Source organism: Lynx rufus, unplaced genomic scaffold (genome assembly GCF_022079265.1).
Source record: "Lynx rufus isolate CCGP_SWC_20201006 ecotype Redwood Valley unplaced genomic scaffold, mLynRuf1.p SCAF_11, whole genome shotgun sequence".
Lineage (NCBI taxonomy): Eukaryota > Metazoa > Chordata > Mammalia > Carnivora > Felidae > Lynx > Lynx rufus.
In genome coordinates, this window is record NW_025814825.1 from 15,817,248 (window position 1) to 15,837,143 (window position 19,896).

General features: G+C 38.6%; 1 protein-coding gene and 1 long non-coding RNA gene across 3 annotated transcripts in view; one reads left to right on the plus strand and one right to left on the minus strand.

Annotated features, from left to right (window-relative positions):
• The window catches only part of LOC124506920 (uncharacterized), a 74,954-nt gene that overhangs the window by 42,753 nt on the left and 12,305 nt on the right, over positions 1-19,896 (minus strand). The window contains exon 2 of the long non-coding RNA XR_006960893.1: positions 5,015-5,128. This is a non-coding gene — a long non-coding RNA (uncharacterized LOC124506920). The remainder of the gene's footprint in view (positions 1-5,014; positions 5,129-19,896) is intronic.
• The window catches only part of VCL (vinculin), a 109,896-nt gene that overhangs the window by 10,384 nt on the left and 79,616 nt on the right, over positions 1-19,896 (plus strand). The gene's annotated exons all lie outside the window — the stretch shown is intronic.

Genomic DNA, 19,896 nt, shown 5'->3' on the forward strand with positions numbered 1-19,896 from the left:
CACTATTGATTGATACCTCTGAGGTATGTAAATTGGGGAAATTATTTAACCTCTATTTCTCATGGTCCTCCTCTGTAAAATAAAGCTAATCATAATACTACCTGACTCATCATGTGTTATTGTGAGGATTAATGAATTCATAAAAATGTTTAGAACTATGCCTGTCATATAGTTAAGAGCTCAATGAGTGTTAGATATATTAAGATATTTTCCATAATTTTTAAGTCATATTTTAAAATGTTAGTCTAATGAAAAGGCAGTGTTGATTCTTTTTTTTTTTAATGTCTAAGCATAACTTCTAACTTTTGCTTAACAAGGCAAAGTGCCAGTGAAAGCTTTCAGTAGAATTCCATATGTTGTGGAATATACAGTTTTACCAACTGTGGGGAAAATATCACTCACAGTTTAGGTGCCTGAGCTTTGATTGCCATTTCCTCATGATTGAATCAAACATCTAAATTTTTGATTGATAACTCCTTTGGAGCAATAGTGAAGGGAAAAGTAAAGTACCCCCCCCCCTCTATATTTGTCCCCCCAATTTAGAATCAAGAAATGGAGCTTAGGATTTGGGATTTTATCCCAAGCATTCATTGTCCCATTTTCTAAAAAAGAAAAAAGATGAAGGGATAGTCAGGCCACTCACTAAAATAAGTAAGATAGGATCAGCCTTCCAGGTAGAGTTGAGAAGTATAATGCATTTGTAAAATAGAATTCATTTTATTCTGGAACAGCCAAATTAATGTAACAAATATATAATGACTACATACTATGGTAGGTACTGGGTGGGCTTAGTATCTCTTATCTGAAAGGAGGGCTAGAATCTCTTTCAGATGTCCTATCAACATGGGGGTAATAGAGTCAAAGAATATGATGGCCACACTACTAGTTTAGAAGGTATACTGTTATTTCTAGTCTTATGGTGGTTTTCTGGAAATTTTTTTAACATGTGTATTTAATGTCAATGTCTTAGATAGCATTTTTACTATCTTCCTGAGTAATATAAAGATTGTAAAATACTTCTAGTTCCATGATCCCTTTACTTATGGTTGTGCAAAATTTTGTTTGTCTTGTTTTTTCACCCCATAAGTTAGATAGTATTGTTGTCTTATACTGTTGCTTTTTTCCCCATTTACCCACATTTACTATTTTTTTGAGATGTAAGAGAAGTGATGAACAAACAGACCTTCCTTCTAGGTATATTTCTCTACTTCCTGAAGTACACCCTACACTAGTATCTTTTTTTTTTTAATGTTTATTTTTATTTTTGACAGAGAGAGAGAGAAAAAACACACACGTGGGGAAGAGGCAGAGAGCGAGAGGGAGAGCCACAATCTGAAGCAGGCTCCAGACTCTGAGCTGTCAGCACAGAGCCCAACGTAGGGCTCAGACTCACAAACTGTGAAATCATGACTTGAGCTGAAGTCAGACGCTCAACCAGCTGAGCTACCCAGGGGCCCCTATGCTAGTATTATCTTTAATGGGGTCTTTGGGCAGTATACATTCTAAGCTTTTATTTGGCTGAAAATGTCTTTCTTTTGTCTTCTTTTTTGAAAGATAATTTCATTAGATATGCTAATCAGGGCTGATAGTAATTTTTTTCCAGCACTTTGAAAATATTATTCCAGTGTTTCTGTATTCACATCAGCCAATTGTTGTTTTGCTGCAGGTTACAACTTTTCTCCCAGGGGTTTTTAAGACCTTATTTATCTTTCTTGAGATTTTTTTTTGGGCTCCCTGATTTTTGAGGATTGATTTCTTTTATCAATCCTAGATAATTCTTAGCCATTATCTTTTTGAATTTTTACCTCTTTCCTCATTTTATTCTCTCCCTTGGGAACTCTAATTAGAAAAATGTTGTACTTTATCACTCTGTCCTTCATATTTCTTAGTGGTTTGTGTTTTACCTTTAGTTAATTTCTTCAGTTCTTCCAGTTTGCTAGTTCTCATGCAGCTGTGTCTGTCATTTCGTTCATCTACTGAGTTTTTAATTTAAATGACAGTATTTTTTACTTCTAGAATTCTGTTTGTATCTTTTTCAAAATCTGCCTGTCAGTTTTAATAGTCTCTTGTTCTTTCATCAGACCTTTTAAAAAAGATTATATTCTCTCTCTCTCCCTTTGTTTCTTTTTTTTTTTTTTTTTTGGTTTGATAAAAAACATCTTGGAGTGTAGAACTATAAGAGCTTAATACCAGGATGAGAATAGAAAGGTACTTTTGAAATCTGAAGGAATTCTAGGATAATATTACTGTCATGAGACTGTGGAAGTCTCTGATTCTTTTCTTTCTTTCTTTAAAAAAAATTTTTTTTTTTTATTATTGCAGGAAGATACATGTAACATAAAAGCTACCATTGTAGAGGCCCCTGGGTGGCTCAGTTGAGCGTCTGACTCTTGATTTTGGTTCAGGTCATGATCCCAGGATTGTGGGATTGAGCCCTGTGAAGGGCTCTGTGCTGAGTGTGGAGCCTATTTGGGATTCTTTCTCTCTCCCTTTGTCCTTCTTACCCCACTTGCACTCTCGGTCTTCAAAAAATAAAAAATAAAAAAAATAATAAAAAGGTGTCATTTTAACTATTTTTAAGTGTACAATTCTGTGACAATAAGTACATTCACATTGTTGTGTTACCATGATCACCTTCTACCTCTAGAACCTTTTCATTGCCCCCAGCTGAAACTCTGTACCCATTACACACAACTTCTCATTTCTTATTCCACTGAGTTCCTGACAGCTATAATTCTACTTTCTGTCTCTTTGAGTTTGACTTCTCTAGGCAACTCATATAAAGTAGAATCATATGGTATTTTTCCTTTGGTGACTGGCTTATTTTACTTAACATAATATCTTCAAGGTTCATCCATGTATCTTATGTCAGAATTTCCTTCCTTTTTAAAGCTAATAATAATACTCCATTGCATGTATGTACTGCATTTTGTTTATTCATCTATTGATAGCCACTTAGGTACCTTCCTTTTGGCTCGTGTGAATAGTGCTGCTGTGTCATCACTCTTTTTATTGCCTTCTGAGGTCTGGACTTTGCATCTGAGGGGTAGAAGCTTCTGATGGATTCAGGTAGGACTGTGAACCCAGCCATGTTTGCCAGGGAGCAAACATGTAATCAAATCAGGCCAAAGGCCCTTTTGCAGAATATGGCAGGAAGACAGGAGGGGAAGTTCATTCCATCCCAGGGAGCCAGTATTTGAAGCACAAGCAAGTTTGTCAGCCAGAGAAAAATGGAAAAGCCTTCTGTGCAAATGCAAAGATACAAGAGTGTAAATGTGCAGTTAGGGAGTGGGGAAGCTTTAGTGATGAGACTACCAAGGTAGATTGTGCTAGTTTGGGAAGGGACTTATATGCCATATTAACCAATCAAAAAGTCCTTTAATTTTTGAATAAGTAAAAAATTCACCTGGTTTGAAATTTGAAAGGTTTGGGATTTAGTAAACAGTCTCTATCCCACCCTTGAACATCAGTCACAGTTTCAATAGGAAACCAATAGGGTTCCTCCTCATAGGAAACCAATGGACACAGGAAACCCAATGTCTTGGGTATGCTTCTAGAGATAGTTTATGCATATTCAGGCAATATGTGTTCGCCTTTTATATAAGTGGTGACCTATCATTACTGCCCTGGTCCTCGATTTTTTTCCCTTGAAATACTTTGAGAACATTTCTTAATACATATTGAATCTTTTGACAGTTACGTAGTAATCCATTGATGACTGTAACATAGTTTATGTAACTAGGCCCTTATGGAGGGACCTCAGGTTATTTGTGATCTTTTGCTATTTCAGACTGTGGCAATGAATGACACAGTTAAGTCATTTTATGCCTGTGCAAGTACATTTATAGGATAATTTCTAGAAGGGGACCATTCTAGGCACTGGATGTGAGGCAGTGGAAGGATTTTAAACTGAGGTATAACATGGACAGTTTTGGGTTTGGGTAGGATAACCCTGGTAGTGGTGAGGAACATAGATTGGAGAGTGAGACACACATTGTTGGAGAGCCATCCATCCAAGAGACAGGGAAGGCTGCCTTCAAGCACTGGGGGAGTGCAGATAGAGAAAGACAGGGCAAATTCTAGAGAGTTCTTTATTACTTCATTTACATTTGGAGTCACAGTATTCTCAATTTCAGAAATGCACCAGTGAAACAAAGTGGTTTTAAAAATTACTAATTATTTTATTTATCCTTAGGGCAACACTATGTGGTTGTTACTCCTATTTTATAGATGAGGAAACTAAGGCTCATAGAGCCCGGGGCTAATAAGTGGCAGGGCCAGAACTTCAGTATTTTAATTATGCAAATGAGCTCACTTTGAAATGCAGGACCAAAAACCTAAAAGGTGTCAACAATGGCTATATTGAAGTTGTATGTTAAATAAGTCATACCATACATACCTTTTTGATTTCATGTGGAAAAAAGAAAAATTAAATACAGTGGCTAGTAGCATGGATCTACCTATAGAGATCTTGGAAGGAAAGAGAAAAGAACAAGTTGAAGTGGGAGCTCTAAGGAAAGAGCTATACTTGGCCTTCACGTCAGGTAGGCCTGTGGTTTTTAATCACTCCAGTAAGATGTTATGCAAAAACCAGTAGGGAGATATGTTTAGAATGATCCTGTTTTATATTATCCTATATGTGGAAGAGCATATACTAAAATGTGGTGGGATTGAGTGGTGGGATTTCAGGTTAAACTTTTTTTTTCTTACCATAATTCATGTTTTTCCCCTAAAAATGAAAATGTACCACTTTCGAAGTAAAAAAGATACATCCAGTATTTTCTCATATCTTTTTCTTATTATTGTTTGTGCTATTTTCAATGCTTGGAATCACCCTTCCAAGAGTTAAAATGGGCCCGATGTTGATCTCACTTTCTCCCTGAAGCTTCTTTCCAGGCGGCTCAGTTGAAATTAATCTTTCCATAAGGCTTGTCTATGTTTCTTACAAGATACTGTCATGAATTAGAGCTACTTGAGTATATGTGTTTGTACTCTGTCCTCCGACCTCACCCACCTTACAAGTTTGAGTTCTGGAAGGCTTGTAGTGCTCTTGTAGAGTGGGATTGCTTGCACTTGGTAGATACCGTAATGCTGAATCAGTTGTATTTGCAGCACTGCAGTTTTCTCTCTGTCAGAGGAAGAAGAAATAGAGATAAATTCCAAGTCACAGTCAGCAGAGTGATTTTAAAATTCTAAGCGCAATGATATTATCTGTGTACACCAGATGAATACTCTTTCCTAATTTGCGAAGGCTGCTGAAAAGTCCCTGGAGAAAAAGGAGCCGTAAATAAATAAACATCATCTCTAAAACTGCCATATCTATTGCGTCTCTAACACCTAAACATGAATGCTACATTTTACCTAATATACCAGGAAACTATTATCTTTGAACTGGAAGCTCCAAATTGGCTGCTCGTTCTAGAGTTTCCAGAAACAGGCAAATCCCTCAGTCTCCTGTAGTCATATACTGATGGCACTGAGGAATGGGAATGCAGAATCCCCTTCTTCCCCCTTCTTGTCCAGAAATTGACCCCTTTTATTATGTTTGCCAGATAAACCTTTTCCTCTTCTTTTTTTTAAGTAGTGTTCTGTTGATCTTTCCTTCCATACCTTTCTTCTTCTCCTTCTTCAAAGCTACCAGTCTAGATTAGACTTTAATAATGTCCCTCCTTGGGGCGCCTGGGTGGCTCAGTCGGTTAAGTGTCCATCTTGGCTCTAGTCATGAACTCACCATTGGTGCGTTGAGCCCCGCATCGGGCTCTATGCTGGCAGCTTGGAGCATGGAGCCTGCTTTGGATTCTGTATCTCCCTCTCTGCCCCTTCCCTGCTCACGCTCTGGCCCTCAAAAATGAATAAACATTAAAAAAATTAAGAAAAAAAGAATAATGTCCCTCCTTGATAGTTACCTATTAGCCTCTCACTCCTATCCATTACTGCCAATTTACTTATTAGTAAATCTAAGTACAGTTCTGATCTCAACACTAGTCTTGCTCAGAAGTCTGTACCTCCTCCTATTGTCTTTTAAATTAATCTAAACTCCTTATTTTAGCTCTTGAGGGCTATTACACTTCACGCCCCCCACCCCTTTGTTTTTATTTCTCTGTGGAGTGGAGAAGTCAGCAAACTATATATAGCCTGTGGGCCAAAATTTATACTGCCCAGGAGCTGAAATAGTGTTTATATTTTTAAATGTTTGAAAAAAAAATCAAAAGAAGATTCCATAGTGATGAAGTTATATAAAATTGAAGTTTCAATATCCATAAATACAGCTTTCTTGAAACAGCCCTGCCCACTCATTAACATATTTTCTATGACTGCTTTCAGCTTACAACAGTTGAGAAGTTGTGACAGAGGCTATATGGTCCATAAAGCCTAAAATATTTACTATCTGGCCCTTTAAAAAAAAGTTTGCCAACCCCTGACCCAGAGTCTTAAGATTTATAAAGTTGGGAATAGACCTCAGAGATGTTCTAATCCAACTCTCATTTTTTTTTTTTAAGTAAACTGTATGCCCAATGTAGGGCTCAAACTCACAAGCCCAAGATCAAGAGTCGCATGCTTTACTGGCTGAGCCAGCCAGATGGCCCCAACTGTCTCATTTTAAAAATGAGAAAGTGGGGGCACCTGGGTGGCTCAGTTGGTTGAGGGTCCGACTCTTGATTCGGCTCAGGTCATGATCTCATAGTTTGCAGGATCAAGCCCTGGGCTGTCAGCACACAGCCTGCTTGGGATCTCTCCTCTCTGCCCCTTCCCTGCTTGCACGGGCTCTCTCTCAAAAGAAAGAAACTTAAAAAATAAATAAATAAAAATGAGAAAATGTATTCTCAGACATGATCAATAGAGTCTCTGAGGCAGGTACCTTTGACAGTGGAAAAGCCAAAATCAGAATCTACTGCTGGTCCTACCCCAGAGCAGGGCCCCTCCCTCAAAGCCTGCACTTAGACCCCATGAGACTGCTTGGCATTTCATGAACACATTCCAGTCCTTCTCAGTTCTGTTTCTTTGCATATGCTGTGTTTTCTTCCATCTAAGATACCTTCTTCCCTCCAGAAATTATATCCATGCTTTAAGGCTTAGCTCAAATACTGAAGACTGTCTTAATCTCAACAGCTGGTTGCACTCTGTGTCCACCTACCCCCAGTAGTGCTAAGCTCTACTTCCCTGTTGGCCTATACACAGCAGGCATTTATGTAGTTCTGATCTTTTCCAAGCCTAACTAACTATAAACTGCCTAATTGCATCTTTGTATCACTTGCACATTGCCTTACAAATGGAATTCCTAGGACATAATTTAAAGAATAAATTAACTAAAAACATCAGGATACAAAAGATGCCTTCAACATCTCTAGTTTATGTCTTACTAAAAAAAGGGGGTGCCTGGGTGGCTCAATCAGTTAAGTGTCCAATTCTTGATTTGGCTCAGGTCATGAGCTCACCATTGTGAAATTGAGCCCGTGTCGGGCGGGCAGGCTCCACTCCCAGCGTCCTCAAGATTCTCTCTCACCCTTCCCCTCTGCTCCTCCCCCACTTGTGCTCGTACTCTCTCTCTCTCAAAAAAAAAAAAAAAAGAAAGAAAGAAAAAAGAAAATACAACACCACTGAATAATATTTTTGATGGTATTAGCTATATAGAAGCATCTACCTCACAGTCGATGAAGTATGTATACCCTAGGGAGAACTTGGATTTGTTCCAAGGAGGATCATCTAATTATGTGATTATTATTTAAGACTTTAGTATATTTATTGATTACTAGGCTTATAGAAACTTCCCTGCTAAGGTAGGAATTCACACTCTAAATTCAAATTCAACAGTGATAATCTTATACATTCTCTATCTACAGGGATTCTCTGTTGTTATATCTTCCATGTAAATTCATTTCGGGAAGGTTTCCATTTATGAACCAAATACAGACTTGTGTTGTTCTGTAATGAATCATTAGGAGTGAACTTGATATTTAGGGATGACTGAAGATAAAAGGATTGTAGTTTAGTGTATAGGTGCCTTGCCAGCATTGACTTTTGATACGTTGCTTGAAACAACATCAACAATAAAAAAAAACAAAACAAAACTAGATAGATGAATAGACCCTCATGATAATGTAATCCTCTCAGTTCTAATTCTCTTTCTTTTCCCCAACTGGGAATAAGTTATGTAAGATGGTAGAGCCAGAACTTAACTGATGGGTTTGGTTATCTGTGGCAGCTCTTCAACATCTAGGCTTGTGGTACTTTGTATTAGTAAGTAGGTGAAACAAAAGGAAATAATGTCCCTGTGAAAGTCTTCTAATTAAACCAAGGTTGTGTCTGATCTATTAATGTTACATGAAGAGCAGTGATGAAATATAATCGGCAAAAGGCACAAACACAAATAGTATAGCTGGGGATGGTTGACAACAGCTTTTTTTCTGTCTGTACATCTCGGCCAGTTTGGTCTGGATGTGCTGCAGCTGTTCTCTTATTTCACTTTTCAGCAAGTTTAGCATTGAGTCTTGCTTAGCCCATATGTAGTCGCACTAAATATGTTTGTAGTCATTAAGAAGAAAAGGTAAAAACGTTAAAAACAAAAGCCTAAAGGTGAAACTTGGGGGTTTTATTTAGTTTAGGTACCATTAAACAAATCTTTTTTATGGGCATTTGAAGTGAGCAGCCTTAACCATTTGTCATATTAGTATTCCCAAACATTGGATTTCTGGTTCTGGCTGTTTATAAGAAATGTGTTTGTAGCTTGAGCTGAAATAGAGTAATTCTGCTTCTGGCCCTAATTTAATGGGTCAGAGTGTCTGTTACAGCCTGGAGCCAAATTTAATTACTAAACTGTAAAAGTGACTCTGAATGATCTCCAGTTAGCAAGCAGGATGGTTCCCAACATTAGTAAAGACACTCAAAGACATTTGTCTTTGGGTTACTATTTCAAATTTTGACCACACCTGTAATTAAAAAAAAAAAAGTAAAGGGCTACATTATTGGTCAATCCTGGTTCAATTTTAAAAGCTAATTGAGGCCAGGTTGACTCAGCTGATCATTCCTAAGCAAGTAACAGTTATGGAGCTGAAGCAGCTTTATCCCTAGTGAGCCTGACCTGTCCTCACTGTGGAAACCTTCCAGCTTCTGGGAAGGAAAATCAGAACAATTGGATATGAGTTGATTAGACTGCAGCCTGGTGGTTTATATATACCCATTGTGGGCTTGAAGTCTTTCTTATCCTTGCCGTCTGATAGCTCCATAGAATTATAGAATCATGTAATGTAACAGCAGGAAACATTCCATATCATTGAATCCTTTTCCCTCATTACACACACACATACACGCATGCACACACACCTACACACACACACACACACACACAAACACAGTAGAGTGGCTTATTTCATTTGTATTTTTTAAGATTTTGTTTTTAGGCAATCTCTACACCCAACATGGAGGTTCAAACTTACAACCCCTAAGTCAAGAGTCACATTCTCTACTGACTGAGCCAGCCAGGCACCCCTGAGAGTGGTTTAGAATTAGAGCATGGGTGTGCTGAAGTCAACACCAGTATCTGAGTAATTTTAGGCAGATCAAGGAACCTATCTTTGCCTCTGTTATCTGTAAAATGAGATTGTAATGGTACCTACCTCATAGGTATATTGTTATAAAGATTTAATGAAGTAATAAAGAGCTCCTGATTTACAGCATGTGCGCAGTTAAAAAAAAAAAACTTTTTTAAAAGGAGAAAACAGAACTCACAGATGAATACCACAATGGCAGAGGGAAAGAAAAAAGGACTAATGTTTATTTAGCACCTGTTATCTTCCAGGCCCTGGAAGATACAGATGTATTAGGTGATTTACACATGTATTACATTCTTTAGCCTTGAGAGAGATTTTACTTTTCCCATTTTACTGGTTAGAAGAGTGAGAAAGAGATTTTACTTGCCCAAGGACACTGTATTAATAATAGCAGAGTGGGAGGAGAGATTCATTCCAAAGCCCCAGTTCTTTTCCACTACCCTGTTACCTTCCATGAGGTCCCCAGTTTTCCCCACATAAAAATGGGTTGCATTTCAAAAATTCATTTAAAAATTCATTTGAAGTTATTTTTCCATAAGGACAAAGTTACAAATGGTGGTTATAGACCCAGACTTATCTGCAAAAGCTGCATTGTTACTGAAATTATGCACATTTGTGAACTAAAACTGTCAGAAAAAAATGCATTTGCAATTTTGGCTATTAAACAGAAAAAGTATATTTTAAATTCTGTGGAATAATAGTTCTTTGAGAAAAGCAGATTGGTTAGAGAACAGTAAGAAGATGGAGACTGCTTTGATGCTGGTGGGGCCTTTGGGATACTTTAAGGGACTGAACATTTATAGCACGGAAACAGCCTATGTTTGATGACACTTTGATGATGTACAAAGCACATTCTTTTTTTTTTTTAAATTTTTTTTCAACGTTTTTTAATTTATTTTGGGACAGAGAGAGACAGAGCATGAACGGGGGAGGGGCAGAGAGAGAGGGAGACACAGAATCGGAAATAGGCTCCAGGCTCTGAGCCATCAGCCCAGAGCCTGACGCTGGGCTCGAACTCACAGACCGCGAGATCGTGACCTGGCTGAAGTCAGACGCTTAACCGACTGCGCCACCCAGGCGCCCCTACAAAGCACATTCTTATTCATTATAATCATGTATGAGACACGTAGGATAGGTAGTAGAGTTGACCTAATTTTCCTTGGCAATAGTTAGCTTTTTTTCCCCCATCATTTCATCCATGATTTTTGTTTTTTATTTTTTTTATTTTTATTTTTTTTTTTTCAACGTTTATTTATCTTTGGGACAGAGAGAGACAGAGCATGAACGGGGGAGGGGCAGAGAGAGAGGGAGACACAGATTCGGAAACAGGCTCCAGGCTCTGAGCCATCAACCCAGAGCCTGACGCGGGGCTCGAACTCACGGACTGCGAGATCGTGACCTGGCTGAAGTCGGACGCCTAACCGACTGCGCCACCCAGGCGCCCCGATTTTTGTTTTTTAAAGGAGCCCAGCTAGTCACTTTAATACTCAAAGGATTAGTTTATAGGTATATTGAAGAATGAATGAAAATAAAAGAATGAAGGTCTTTGATGTAGAAATGTTGGGGCTTGGAGCAAGCGGTCAAGAAAGAATTCTTGAGGCCTCTTTGGTGCAAAAAGGTGGTTTTATTAAAGCATGAAGACTGAACCCATGGTTAGAAAGGGCTGCACTGGGATTGTGAGAACAATTGATTACATACTTTCAAGTTGGGAGGGGTTAGGGATAGTATAAGTCTCTAAGGAATTTGGAAGCAAAGTTTCCAGGACCTTGAGGGGCTAGCTGTTGTTAGGATAGGTCATTTACTACTGTCTAGTAAAACCTTAGTCATAAGACCCTTCAGATGTATATCAGTGGGCCATATGCTTGGGGGATGATTGCTAACATATATCTTGGGGGGGAGGGTAGAGATAAAGGAAGTTTCCAAAGGAATTTTTATATGTTAATGGAGACTTAACAGGACCCTGGAGGTTGGGATGTTAAGCCCTTAGCAAAGTATTAACATCCAGGCAGTTGAGTTCCTAGAGGAAGGTCACTCTGCCTGTTTCAAGGACTTGTCACTGGGCTCTAAGTTGTAAGGAAACTTAATTTTTTTCTGTTGCTTTTGTTCCCCATATCAGTCTTCCTGAGTTAATTGTGCTGAAATAGAAGGAATTAGAATGGAGTAAAGGGTATATGTGGGCAGATAAGAAAATGGTAGAATTAAATGTTAACTTTTTTTTTACTGTCTTTAATATTTTCTTATTTTAGTTGGCACTATTTTCTGAGCACATTATCAGTCATTGTGTGTCAGACCTGACCCCAGTGGAATTTGTTCTTTACTTGAAGCATCTGCTAAAGATTATATTCAGATCATGCAATGATCTTTTCCTCCCCACCAGTATTTATGAATATGCGATAGTTATTTAATTATAAGACTAGTGGGACTAGTACGGAGTTCCTGTTTAAGTAATCTTTTTTTTTTTTTAAATTTTTTTTTTTTCAACGTTTATTTATTTTTGGGACAGAGAGAGACAGAGCATGAACGGGGGAGGGGCAGAGAGAGAGGGAGACACAGAATCGGAAACAGGCTCCAGGCTCCGAGCCATCAGCCCAGAGCCTGACGCGGGGCTCGAACTCCCAGACCGCGAGATCGTGACCTGGCTGAAGTCGGACGCTTAACCGACTGCGCCACCCAGGCGCCCCTAAGTAATCTTTTTAATAACTAAAAAAAAAATTAGAAAAACTAAAGCAGATTGAATGAAAAACCATCCTTTTATTTTCCTGTAATTATTGCTTGTTCTCCTCTTACTAAAGGCAGGACTAAAGGGTGAGAATTGGGGGAACTTTATGTGATGTAGTATTTGCTTATGCACGTTTCAAAACAAAAGGGAAATCCCTTTAAGTAGGATTTGATATGCTGTAAACAAGTGTAGGAATATTTGTCACTTAATGTCTTGCTTGCAAGTTAGGAAGTATACCTGAAAACACAGGAAATGGAGCCAAGATGCTTGGATTTACATTCATGTTCTGCAACTTCTTTAGAGAAATTACCTCCCTGACCCTCCTTTTTAAAGTGATGCATTTAGGTTAGATTGCCAAATTCTTTTTTACTCTGAAATTCTCCGTGAAATGAAAGGAGCATATTTTGTGTTTATTTGAGATGGCTGGGAGAAAGCGGGTGGTGGCGAGAAGTTCACTGTGCTGGAGACCTGCTTTGTTGTTAAATTAGTGGCCATCCAGAGCACAAGTGTAAGTATTTGTGACGCGTACAGAAGAGTACTGAGTTGAGGGAGAGAATCTAGTATTTGCCAGTTGGAAGCCTGCCCACAGCATCTTCATAAATATGAATCTGGTGAGCAGGCTGCTCTGTTAACATTTATCTAACCTTAACTGATACAGTCAATCTTAAATTGGTTTAGAATAAAAGGCTACTGCCTAGGCAGCTTAACACTAGTTCTAAGGAAAGTATGTTGCATCAAATAAGCCTGCTTGAGGTTAGAACTTGCCACTGACATGGTTCATCTACTATTTATCCCATGTGATTGTGTTATCATTGGTGCACATTTAAATTCAATTTTCAGCAGTTGGTCAAAATATGAACCTTTTAGGCACTGGTGGTTTCTCATTACTTTATGGATTATTACTTGCCAGGAATATTTTTTTAAAGTTTATTTATTTATTTTTAGAGAGAGAGTGTGCAGGCAGGGGAAGACTAGAGAAGGAGGGAGAGAGAGAGAATCCCAACCAGGCTCCACAATGTCAGCACAGAGCCTGATGCAGGGCTCCAACTCACAAATGGTGAGGTTGTGACCTGAGCCAAAATCTAGAGATGGATGCTTAACTGACTGAGCCACCCAGGCGCCCCCTTACCAAGAATATTGTTGACACTTTTCATTTTATTTTTAAATGTTTTATTTATTTTTGAGAGAGAGAGTGCAAGCGGGGGAGGGGAAGAGAGAGAGGGGGACAGAGGATCCGAAGCGGGCTCTGCACTGACAGCAGGTAGCCCAATGGGTGCTTGAACTCATGAACTGTGAGATCATGACCTGAGCTGCAGGTGGATGCTCAACTAACTGAGCCACCCAGGTGCCCCTGTTGACACATTTTAGAAATTTAGTTTGCTTTTCTGATTATAGAGGTAATGCATAGTCATTTTTTAAAAATCTGGAAAGTACAGGAAAAGATTAAGAAGAAAAGAGAAATCACCTGAAATTCAACTTTCCATGCTGTTTCCTTCTAGTCATTTTTTTCTTTTTTTTTTTTTGAGGTAGCTATGTGTTTGGGGGAGAGGGGGATATTTCCTTAGTGAAACAGCTGAGGCATGAGTAGAATTTCCCATGACACTCATGATGTTGGGAATCTCGCCTTGTGTACTGTGCTAATTAAGAACTGAATGATTTTGTCTGGGGCACCTGGGTGGCTCAGTCAGTTGAGCATCCCGACTTTGGCTGTGGTCATAATCTCACAGTTTGTGAGTTCAAGCCCTCTCCTGTCAGCGCAGATCCTGCTTCAGATCCTCTGTCCCCCCGCCCCACCCCCCATCCCTCCCTCACCGATACTTTCTCTCAAAAATAAATAAATACTAAAAAAATATAAGAACTGAATGATTTTATTAAACCAGGTGGCACAAACTCAGATGCCTGCACAACCAAATGTGTAAATGTGTGAATCAGACCAGTTAGAGGACACTGGGGAGTGGTAGGGACTGTGGTAAATTGAAAAATGTAGGACCTGATTGAAGAAGACTGCTACTATCTCCAGCTTATTGTTGCCATATGGAAACAGAGTCTTGTGTTACCAGATCTTCCTGATATCCAATAAAATCTGGAAATCTGTATTTCTTTTTAATGTGAAGTTTTCCGTTTTAAAAAAATACCGTGCCTGTCAAATAGGTCTGTAGATTACACCGGGCCCATACACTGCCGTTTTGTCATTCCTGACATAAATACTTCCCTCAGTCTTTCTCACAGCTCTCATAAGAAGAGCACTTTTATAACAAAATATTTAGAGGGGACTTGGATAAGGAATTTCTAAGAGTGGCTTCAGGAATTTTCACTCTGTGTAGTCACTGAGAGGGTTGCCTAATGTGGGAATGATAAACCTAGATATCCACAGAGACCAGGAACTGACATAAATGAGTGAAATGGTCTGGATATTAAGATTATAGGGAATGGTACAGAGAGTATATTCCCTATATAGGATATTTGGGTTCTAGCAAATTGTTTCTTTGCTGAAATGCAGATCTGATGTGGCCAATCTTCTAGTATGTCAAGAGTTTCATAAATTTGTATCTTTATGAAATTTCTTGACTTAAAAACAGTGTGGACGAAACATAAATTACCGTTGGTCCAACTCTGCACAAAGGCCACTAATTTGTAACTCGTGGCCTAGATGACTGTTTTCCTAAGTATATCCTACAAATCCCAATTCCATCATAGGTTGGTAGGTATTAAGAAATTGGAAAGTGGTGGATTAAATTAAATTAAACAGATTTCCTGACTGAAAGTTATCTTAGATCCTTAAATAAACTGTTTGTAAATTCCTAAGAAGATATAGGTCACAGGCCCCACAGTTACAGTTAATGTCTCTGTCTTCACTCACCATCCGTCTTGTCTCTGAGGAAGAGATGATTTCCTCCTGGTAAATGTTAGTGTCTCTACCTGTTCTCCAGATTCTGTCCCTGCCTCTTTAGAGACCTTGCTTTATAATCAACGTCTTATTTCCTGCCTCCTTTCCTTCAGCCTATCAACATTCTTGGTTTCTTTAAAGAAAATAATAACCATTTTCTTAGCATACACAAAAATTAACTTCAAATGGATTGTGGACCTAAAATGTAAGAGCTAAAACTATAAAATTCTTAGAATAAAACAGGAATAAATCCTCATGACCTTGGTCATGCAAAGCCTTCTTAGATACTATACTAAAAGCACAAGCCACAAAAGAAAACAAATAGATAACTTGAATTTCATCAGAATTAAAAACTTTTGTGCTACAAAGGACACCATCAAAAAAGTGAAACCAAGTCACAGACTGGGAGAAAATATGTGGTATAACCGTATAATGGCATATTATTTGACAATAAAAAGCAATGAAATACCGCTATATGCTCCAACAGGAAAGAAGCCAGTCACTAAAGGTTGTATCCTGGGGCTCCTGGGTGGCTCAGTCAGTTAAGTGTCCGACTTCGGTTCAGGTCATGATCTCACGGTTCGTGGATTCGAGCCCTGCATCGGGCTCTGTGCTGACAGCTCAGAGCCTGGAGCCTGTTTCAGATTCTGTGTCTCCCTCTCTCTCTGCCCCTCCCCCACTTGTGCTCTGTCTCCCTCTGTCTCAAAAATAAATAAACATTAAAAAAATTTTTTTAAATGTTGTACACTGTGTGATTCCATTTGTATCAAATATAGGCAAATCTGTAGAGACAGGAAGTAAATTACTGATTGCCTATGGCTGGATGGGGTGGAGAAGGTTTGGGGATAAATACAAGGAGTGACTGCAGATGGTTTCTGTATGGGATGATGATGATGTTCAGAAAATGATTATGGTGACGGTTGCACAACTCTCTGAATATACTGAAACCATTAACTATGGCAGTAGACACTATTGACTCTTCTTTCACATTCTTGGAACTCTGTATTTCTTTAGCTTTCATGGCATAGTTCTACCATTCCACACATCCTGTTTTCAGACATTTCCTTCTCAGCTCTTTTCACCAGCTTGCTTTTCTACCAGCTCTACTCTGTTTCTTCAGCCTAGGCATGTAAACTGAGGAACCATCTCTTCAGTTGCTTATTGAGCAAGTGCTTATCTCCATCTCAACATCCCATAGGTAGTCATGATTTTCTTTCTCAGATCTGGTTTTCTCTTCCTATATTACCTATACTACCAAGTCCATTTGAGTCAGGAGCCTGAGAGTCATTCCAGACTTCTCCCTTACCCTCCACGTGGAATGTCACATAGATGCACCTCTTAAATCTGCCTTCAGATCCATATCCATACTGCTGCTGCTTTTAGTTTATCTTTAGTTTACTTTCACTGAGACTCTAAGCTCTGTGTGATTAGGGGCCACATGTGTTTTCTTCATTATTGTCTATAATACCTGGCACATGGTATGTTATATAAATATTTGATTGAATAAATGAACTAACAAATGAACTGATCATCCTAGTTTTTTTTGTTTTGTTTTGTTTTTACCTTTGTTTTATTTTTGCTGCTGAATTTTTCTTACTGAAATGCAAACCTAATAATGTCTTTTGCTTAGGACCATTAAATAATTTCCCATCGGTTAGAGAATAAAGTCTAAGTCCACTGCACACAAGGCCCTCCCTAATGTGGTCCCTTTCTGCTACTCCAATTTCCTATCTTCTTTATATCTCCTCCTTGTGGACCTGTGTTCCTTGAACTGGCCATACCTTCACATAGCTGCTCCACTGCTGGAAAGCTCTTTCTTCCCCAAATCCCATTACTCCTGGAGAAGAACTCTTATCAGCCTTTCTAGAGTTTCTTTTCCTCTGTGAAACCTCTTCTACATCACTGATGCAGAGCTGAAGCTTGGATGTGACTCCGTTAGAGCATGCATTACACTGTGTAACAATGATTAGTTTAAGCATTTGTCTTGTCTTTCTGTGAAGGGCAAGGACTGAATCCCACTTACTTTTATATTGCCATCACACACAATGTTGTGCACAGTGCCTACCACATAGGAAGTACTCAATGAGTGGTTGATTAAATGAGTGAGTTGGAAATCAGAGTAGGTTAGAGAGTCCTTGTTTTTCTGGATATATGGCTTTTTAAACACCTGACTCTAGTATATCATCTGTGAATAATGCAAAAGGTACAGTGAGGGGTGGGTGGATCATAAATCCATCACTATTGCAGGAAAATAAGCAAAAGTGTTGCTGATGGTGGGCATATACATTATTATTGTTTTATGACATAGACATGGTACTGGACACAGCTGCATATCAGAATGGCCCTTCAGTATAATGGATTGATCAGCCTAATAGCTATACTACAGAAACAGAGATTTGAGCCAAACTAAGTGCAGGCAGAATTGTGCACATTCCCTTGTCTGGTCACAATCAGTTGGTTTCCATCAGTTGGCTCCATGGCTGGCCTACTGTAACTTTAAGTGTACATTTGGCTTACATTTTCATTGTTTGCATTTTCTTGTCTAAATACATTAGGGGAGCATCTGGGTAGCTCAGTCGGTGAAGCATCTGACTCGATTTCAGCTCAGGTCATGGATCTCACGGTTTGTGGGTTTGAGCCCCGATCCAGCTCTGCGCTGACAAGGTGGAGCCTGCTTGGGATTCTCTCTCCCTCTCTCTCTCTGCCCCTCCCTCTTAGCTCTCTCTCAAATAAAAAAATAAATAAAATAAAAATAAAAATAAAATACATTAGGGACTTCTGTTGATTACCATCTCCCTGCACCCTTTAAATCTGATGTTCTATGGCTACCACTTATACTGTGTAAATCTCTAACACAAATTCTGTTATGTGTTTTGTCTTTCTGTTTTCTTATATTTAGGCTAGCTAAGGGAGACATCTACATTAACATACTTTTAGTCTGGGTAATGACTTGAACCAGCCAAGTTTTTTTTCCTTTCTTTCTTTCTTTCTTTCTTTCTTTCTTTCTTTCTTTCTTTCTTTCGCTGGAAAGAAACCAAATCTCTGTACATTACTGAACCAAATTGAGTGGGTCGTGATAAAAGGAGTAATAATAACAACAGCAGAAGACAAAAGGCTTCTCACATAGAATTTTGAACTAAAGTCACATATTGAACAAAAGATATTTAAATTAACTACTGAACAAAGTAAGAGCTCTTCAAAAGAAACAGGGCTTCCCGCCAAGCCCCCTGAAAATGCCCCCAGGCCTCTTACTCATTCACTACCCTTATTTCATTTTATCTAAGGATGCTTTATTTCTTATCTCATTCTCTTCCTACCACCTAGCGGACACATAGTTGGCACTTACTGCCTGTTTATTGAATTGAGGGAATTGGGCCTCAAGAGTTAGAGGCAATTCTCTGAAGAAGAAAATAAAAGAGAAATAGTTTTAGCAGTGAATAGAACCAACAAGTCTGAATTTCAGCAATGGAACAAAGCTTGGAAGTAATAAAATGTATTTACTATAAAGTTAGATTACTTTGAAAGGGTTGTTTTTAAATGCTCACCTGGAAAACCTCAGAACTTATAATTAAGACCTATTTGGCATTCTGGCATTCTTTTCTCTGCTTTTTTTTTTTTTTTTTTTTTTTTTTTTTTTTTTTTAAGTACCCTTCATGCCCAGCATGAGGCCTGAACTCACGGCCCTGAGATCAAGACCCAAGATGAGATCAAGAGTCCGATGCTCAACTGACTGAGCATCCAGGTGCCCTTCCCCCGCTTTGTACCCTTTAACTATGGGCATTTATTTTTCAGAGGGAATATGATTTATTTTAAGGTTAAAAAATCAGACATCAACTTTAACCTCACAATCATAAAATGTATAGATAAAATATACAGGAAGTGAGAGCTTTTAAATTTTGCATTTATTAATCATTTCATACCTTGCCTTGTTCCTAAAAAGAATTTGAAGTGGTAAATGAAGACTGAAGGTAGAAAAGATAAACTTAAAGGTAAATTTCCTTTATCAGAGAGCTAAAAGGTAATTGGGTCAACCTACAGTAGACAAGGAAGGAAAGAGATCACATAGTTGAGAAGAAATATTTGAGTAATTATATGATTCATTTCAGGTCACATACATGACCATATATTTATTTATTTGTTTATTTTTAATGTTTATTTTTCAGAGAGAAAGAGAGGCAGAGTACAAGCAGGGGAGGGGCAGAGAGAGAGGGAGACAGAATCCAAAGCAGGCTCTAGGCTCCAAGCTGTCAGCATGGAGCCCAACGCGGGTCTTGAAGTCACGAACCCTGAGATGACCCAGAGCTGAAGTCGAACCCTTAACAGACTGAGCCACCCAGGTGCCCCCATACATGACTATTTATTAGCTAAGCTGTAACTAGAAACCAAGTCACTAAATTCCTGTGCATGTGCTCTTAACATGTATGTAGTAAAAACATTTGGCTTAACTACTCAAGTAGTTAAGTGTTTTGATGACTGGTGCTGCACAGGTTCGAGAAGCATTTGTCCAAATTATTACTGACCTGCTTGTTTGCAAAGTGTAGCTTGTATTAGGAATCATGTGCTTCCCTACAGTAAGGCTGAGGGCTCCAGGAGTAATGTTTTCCACAAGCCATGAAGATTCCTGCTAGTTAACAAAGAGCATTTTGTGAATTAATCCCTTTCTTAATTGTTCTACTCTTTTTGTTTGGAAAAGATGGATGCTAAAAAAGCTGTTTTGTTTTGATAGTGTGGGGAAAGAGAAG